Source organism: Mustela putorius, unplaced genomic scaffold (assembly GCF_011764305.1).
Source record: "Mustela putorius furo isolate JIRA1106 unplaced genomic scaffold, ASM1176430v1.1 tig00000695_pilon_pilon_pilon, whole genome shotgun sequence".
NCBI lineage: Eukaryota > Metazoa > Chordata > Mammalia > Carnivora > Mustelidae > Mustela > Mustela putorius.
In genome coordinates this window covers 372,708-379,704 of record NW_025421447.1, presented here as the reverse complement: position 1 = coordinate 379,704, position 6,997 = coordinate 372,708, and positions in this window count along the sequence as shown.

Here is a 6,997-nt window from a genome sequence, read left to right as displayed (position 1 = left end):
TGTAGTTTTAAGGAGTAGGTAGAGGAAGGAAACAGTAAAGATTGAAATCCGTCATGGTCTAAGCCATTATGGTCCTTACAGCCAACTTCGCTAGGAAATGGTCCCCCATTGGGTTTTAACTCAATCAGGTTCTGGTTTTGGCTGGCTCCCAGTGGAGGCCCCACAGCCAGAATGGCTAGCTGAAGATGTGGAGGGGATCACATTAGATCAATCAGGAGGAAACCTCACATGGGAGTCTTAAGATTGGCAGACATCCTGGTGACAGGCGGCTGTCACATGCCCAAAACCAATTACTTTGTATAAGAAGAGGAATAGAGAGGGCATCAAATTTCTGGGTCTTACTACCATTCCAGCCAGGGTACTAACTTTCAGCCGAAAGTCAGACCTTTTCCTTCCTGTACAGTAGCCATGGGCTAGAGGATTACAGCCTGAGCAATCAACATGACAGTGTTCCAATAAGACCATAGTCCTTGAAAAGTCCTCATGAAATGAGAATAAAAGAAGAGGAGAGCAAAGTCCAAAGTACTCACCAATTTTGGACCAAACCTCAGAGTCCAGATGTAAAGCCCCACATTTGGGAACCAAATGATGAAGTTTTAAAATATAAGTGAGGTCCAGAGCTGATGGCCAAGAAAGAATTCTTAAGATGTCTCTGGTGCAAAAATGTAATTTTATTAAAGCACGGGAACAGGACCCATGGGCAGAAAGAGCTGCTGACCTGGGGTTGGGTGGGTGGCTGATTATATGCCAGGGTTGGGGGAGGTAAGGAAAAATGGAGGTTTCAAAAGAACTTTCATTTCCTAAAGAAGACCCACAAGATACCGGGATACCAGAGGCCTTGCCATTGTCCCACCCAGGAGTGTGGGGGTGGGAGGGGAGGTTGCAGGATGTCAGTGTGAGTGGGAAGACACACAGGGGGAGATATTCCGGGCCTGAGAATTCCAAATCCTACTAGAGAAACTCCAACAGATGTCCTCCAGGCCATAAAGGGAGCAGCAAGGACCACCTAAGCTCTAGGCTCTACTCCCATCTCTGTTTGTGCTATACTGAAGCCCGTGCCCTCTCCACTTCTACTATACTAGAACATGCTATTGTAGCAGCCCTAGCCCTTGAAATTGCTCTTCAGTGTGAATGTGTTTCTGGGCCAATCTTTGGAGACCTGACTTCATTTATCTGCCTTCTCACCAACTTTTGTGGGTGAAATTGCTAAAGTCATGGAAGAAAGTCACACAGGTAGTTGGAGAAGACAAGAAAACAGAAGGAAGCTCTATGGCAGTCTTGCATGGTGCTCATGCCAGCTGCAGCAAGATATCTTGCCTCATCCCTACTCAGAGCAGCACAAATATTGGTGAAGGGATGGTCAGCCAGCCATGGCTGGCTCAGGTGATGATGCTCTACCAACTCCTCTGATCTTGAAACCTTAGACCCTGTGCCAAGTGTCTTCCTTCTGCCCTCAGAAATCTTTTTCCTCATAAGGTCCAGCCCTAGGCTCTGAGTGCTGCATTCACCCATGGAGCTTGCCAGGTAGCTCTCTTGATCCTTAGACCCTCCCTGTTGATGGCATGGAAATGATAATCTGGAGATTATGGATTTCTAGGAGTTTCTGGAGTGACTAAGTGACATTTTTCAATTCAGCAGTCTCAGATTTGGTTTTGCGGAGGAAAATATTGACGCTGACAGGGCAAATGAAGTCCATTTTAAATGCAACATATTTCATACCTATACATGATTGAAAACAAAAATTCAAACATATTTTGTCTCATTATATATTTATATATACTTAAAATGATGACCAAGGTTTGTTTCCTTCCAAAGGTCCACACAAGACAGCAAGAGCCTATTTTAACTGGTCAGTTTGATAGGAACCTAAGTGGTGTTTTTCCTCACCCATCACTGAGCTTTCCTCACTCCACCTTGCAACATACAGCCTATTTTTTCCTCCTCTTCAGAAGGAAGACAGAGGCCCACCTTAATGATCAGTCTCTGAAAAACATATTTTGCTGCCTTTTTTATAGTACAGTGTCTTTTACTTATCTTATGGAAACCATGGCTGGCCCACATGAGGAAGACAGATTTTCCAAAAGGGAATGGCATTTCCACTTTTGGCAACATTATCTGAGGTGAAATGTTAAATCCCATTTGGGGGAATTTGGAGTGAATTTCTGCCTGAAGGCTCCTCCTTTCTCAGAGTCCTACCTGAGCTGGGTATGCAATGGGGCTGCCCCAGGGCCTGACTGCCACATGAAGGAGCCCTGCTGCAGAAGACTGTGGGAAGATTAAGTTTGAAACTGCCTGTCATCAAGAGAGTTTGTGAGAGAGGGAAGGGGAAACAGTGAAGCATCAGTGTGGTATGCTAAAAGTACTTGAGTGCTGAGCAAGAACTGGTTTGCTGAAGTCATGGGCCTGGCAAGCACCCCTCACCCCACCAGAGGCTCTAGAGCAAGGACTGAGGTCACAATTGATGCCAAACTCATAGCAGACATTTACCGTCCTTTCCAGGCAGTAGAGATGTGAAAAAAAGTGCATGGGCTTTGGAATCAAGACACCAAAACTTCAGTGTCCCGTTTCTCATATGCTGGCCATGTGTCTACTTATTCCTCAAGCCTCTGTTCCCTTACACAGCACAAAAGGCTGTGATGGTGCCTTTTCTTTTCTCATGCTTTATTAAATGTCATGAGGGAAATCTAAAAGCCTGCTCAGAGATGAGGTTTATTATTAGATGAAGTTGCTACTGACTCAGTAACAGAGATTCTGAAGTATAGTTTTTGTTCATTTACAACCCTGTGAACATGTTCTTCAATGGTGATAACACCCCCCCCACAGCTTTATTGAGGTATCCCTTCATGTACAATAAACTCCAGAGGCCCAAGCAGCACCAGGCTTCCCTCAAGAGAATGCACGGGGTCCAAATGGATGTTCATTACTAACAATCCTTGTCTTGACCTCTGGGCATTACGTGCAGGACTGGCCTTTGGAAGTTCAGTCAACATGAGTTAAAAATTTGTCATATCAGGGCACCCTGGTGGCTCAGTGGGTAAAGCCTCTGTCTTCAGCTCAGGTCATGATCCCAGGGATCTGGGATGGAGCCCCACATGGGGCTCTCTGATCAGCAGGGAGCCTGCTACCCACCCCACCCCACCTGCTGTCTACTTGTGATCTCTGTCTGTCAAATAAAATAAATAAAATCTTTAAAAAAAAATTGTCATACCAGCATTTGTAGAAGCTTTCACTGTGATGACCCTGTGCCAATGCTTAAGCGGTTCTTTAGTCGTTACAGTTCTGATGTATGAACAGCTCTTCCCTAATGTCTTCAGATGTAGCTTCTATTATTATTTAGGTATGGTGAGGCCATTGCAAAGATAGTTTGTTATTGAGATGCCTAAATTATAACCATAACCACTATTTCTGCTTCTGTACCTTTACTTGCTAACCCATGAGGAGATGGAAAATTACCAGTAAACTTTCTGGAGGTCCTTTGTAACCACACAACCCCCACCCAGAATTGAACCTAGCAGAGTGGCCGCTCCTAGACTCCCACCCGGCTCTGGGCTGAGAGATAACAGCCATCTGGCGCCAGAGAAACCCCCACCCAGAATTGGATGTGACAACGTGACTGCCTCCGGACCCCCCACCCAGCTTTGGGTACTGGAAATAATAACCATCTGGCTCCCACGGCTTGACAGGGAGACCCTGGCCAATCCTGAGGGGGCACGTACCCTAGCAGCGCCAACTAAGCAGTTTAAAGAATGACAGCCCTTTGATCTAACCAATAATCTATTCTCAGCTTTTTCCCGCTCTGTAGCGCACCAGTCATATTATAGAGTTGCTGTTTGATTTTCCCACGGTATGTAGTGATTTGTTACGAGATACTATGATGTATGCTAAGTCCCTGCCTCCCCAAAATAGAGTATAAAAAGTGCTGTGATCCTGAGCTCAGGACCTCTTAGCGTCACCGGCAACGAGTGCACAGAGGTCGTTCGAACTCATAATAAACGACCCTTGCTGTTTGGCTTTGACTCTGGACTCTGGTGGTCGTCTTTGGGGGGTCTCAAAATTTGGGCACAACAGTTATCCTCATGGATCTCAAGAAGATAGGGCACACCAGGCCACATGGCTAAGCACAGGGTCAGTTAGGAGGCAGAGGGGGCAAGGGAAAAATGTACCAGGACAGCCTCTACACCCCAGAGTCTGCTGGAATTCTTCAAACTAGCCAACGTAAGACTTCTTACCATGTCTTGCCCATTCCTTCCTAAGGAAACCACATGTAAGGCTTTTGCCTATACTTTCCCTTGTACCCTTGTCTCCTGAATGAGCCCAGTGCTTCCCCATATGGCTCTGTGTGGTGTCTCATGCCTCCTATTTCCAGGGATCTGCAACATTAGCTTCTTCCTTCATGACAGTCTTTTCTATGTCTGTGTGTCTTACCCTACTTGATGAAAACAAGTCCCAGGTACATTTTAAAACAGCAAAGAAGTCACTCATGTCAACAAGCAGTGAAGTTCTCACACATGTAGTACCAAAGTTCAAAGATGTTTCAGGTCATTAACATCATTTGTATGGGCATTAGAAATAGTTCCATAGTAGATCACATGTCAGAGGTAATGACAATAAATTCGTTGGAGAAAGAGTGAATTAGAATGCAGCACCATTTGTCAAGTGGTTGAATCACAGTCATAGATTGCATTCAAATGCAAAATTTGGTAAAATCTCAATAAGAGCTTATTGGCTACATGGAACTTACAACAGAGTATTATACATGTTGTTTTTATTATGATGTATAAATTCTGAGATAGATATATATATATATATATAAAACAAACTGTATCTACCTTTCTCATAATAAACTGGTGGATATGTCCACTTATAATAACATATTTGTAAATATATAAAGTAAACATTATAGGTAACAAAACATATTTTTATATAGATTGAGTTCTTTCTGGAAAACTAGTTACGGAACATTTACTTGCATGCCAGTATGTAAACACCAGTGGAAGTGCTGCAGACATTTCTAGGCATGTTCCCATTCAGCTTGCCAGGATTCAGCTGCTGAGGCCTCAACAATCTCTGAGGCTACAAATTTTGTAATGTCTAGTTGGGATCTGACTGCTGGTCAGATCAGTGGAGGGCCCAGCAGTTCTAACTGGAGGAGACATGGTTCTTTGTTTTCCTTTCCAAGAATAGACAGTCCAGGTGAAATGATAAAGGCCTGTGTATATAAAGCTTCTAGAACTTAATTTTAACAAAGATTCTAAGATGAGTTCAATAGAAAGGTCAGGCACAGGATCTATTACCTATGTGATATAAAGCTATTTATGCCAGAGTGGCTTTTGCAGGCCTCAAACATTGAATATACACTTGGAGCTCCTTTTAATACTCCTAACCAAAAAGTAATTGCCTCCAGGTTGGGGTGGAGGGTTTGTGATGTGGCTGAAAGTTACAAAAGTGCTCCTGGCCCTGCAATCATTTGCTTTGACTCTGAAGTAAACTCTAATGCAGAAGTGGGTTTAAAGCTCTGAAAGGTCAGGGGGCGCCTGGGTGGCTCAGTGGGTTAAGCCGCTGCCTTCAGCTCAGGTCATGATCTCAGGGTCCTGGGATCGAGTCCCGCATCGGGCTCTCTGCTCAGCAGGGAGCTTGCTTCCCTCTCTCTCTCTCTACCTGCCTCTCCATCTACTTGTGATCTCTCTCTGTCAAATAAATAAATAAAATCTTTAAAAAAAAAATAAAGCTCTGAAAGGTCAGAAAATTGAAACCCTGTGACTTGTATCAATCCCTGGGGCTTTTCCTATTCCTTTTCTCAGGGTCCTCAAGTGGCTTCCTTGGCAAGATCTCACATGGCCTTGTGATAACAGCTCCTACTTTTCTAGTATATGCCAGTGTAGACTAATTGGGAAGGAAATCTGGCAAGGAAAGAGTAGCTCCTATCAACAATCCACCAAGGAGAAAGCTTGTAATTTCTGTGTCCAAAGGAGGTCACTTCATCAGCTGTCAGAGTGAGGAAGACCAGGGGTGTGAAAAGGCTCATCCTGGAATGGAGCAGCTCTGAGATCCTGGCCTAGAAAGGCTATCTGTGTGTGCTTTCCATGACAGGATGGAGATAAGGTATGTGACACATTTATGTGAAGTTTCCAACCATGAGCCCAGGATCCTCTTTCATGTCCTAGGAAGTGTCTGCTTTTTAATGATCTCTCTAGACACCGGGGGAGCTATTCATAGGGAAAATACCTTTTATCCTTCAATTCTCATGCACCACAGAAGAAGCTGGTGACTTACTTTCCACGATTATTAGATGATAATTAATGTTCTTTTCTGAGTTAGGTAGGAAAAGATTTCTTAGGGAGAATGGGAGGGCAGTAGGTAGAAGATAGATAGATGATAGGTAGATGATAGATGATGATAGATTGATGATAGATAAAATAGTTAATTTGGTTTTCTTATTTATAATCAGGGTTTTTCTATTAGAAGGATCCAATTTTCTACTTAAAAGGTAAATGAATGTTTATATCTTACATATTCATACTAATAAGGAACACATTTTACTTTAACTTTTTTTTTTTTTTTTAAATTTTTTATTTTTTATAAACATATATTTAAATCCCCAGGGGTACAGGTCTGTGAATCACCAGGTTTACACACTTCACAGCACTCACCAAATCACATACCCTCCCCAATGTCCATAATCCCACCCCCTTCTCCCAATTTACTTTAACTTTTAATCACAATTACAACTTCTCAAATGTGGGACAGTCTTCGCAGTTCAATTTCCCAAGTATAACCATTGGAAGTAAGACAATGTATCTTTTTATCTGCCTGTGTTTTTCAGCATACTTCCTGTTGCTATAAGAGTAAAAAGCATTTTGTAAATTTTCTACACATACTATAAACTTATTCATCAGGTTATGAAGATAAGCTTTCAAAGTTCATCACTTGTTTGGTTCTAGAATAATTGAGCTGCAATAAAAGGTACTGCTCAGAATGTACTAGAAACCATTTAAAG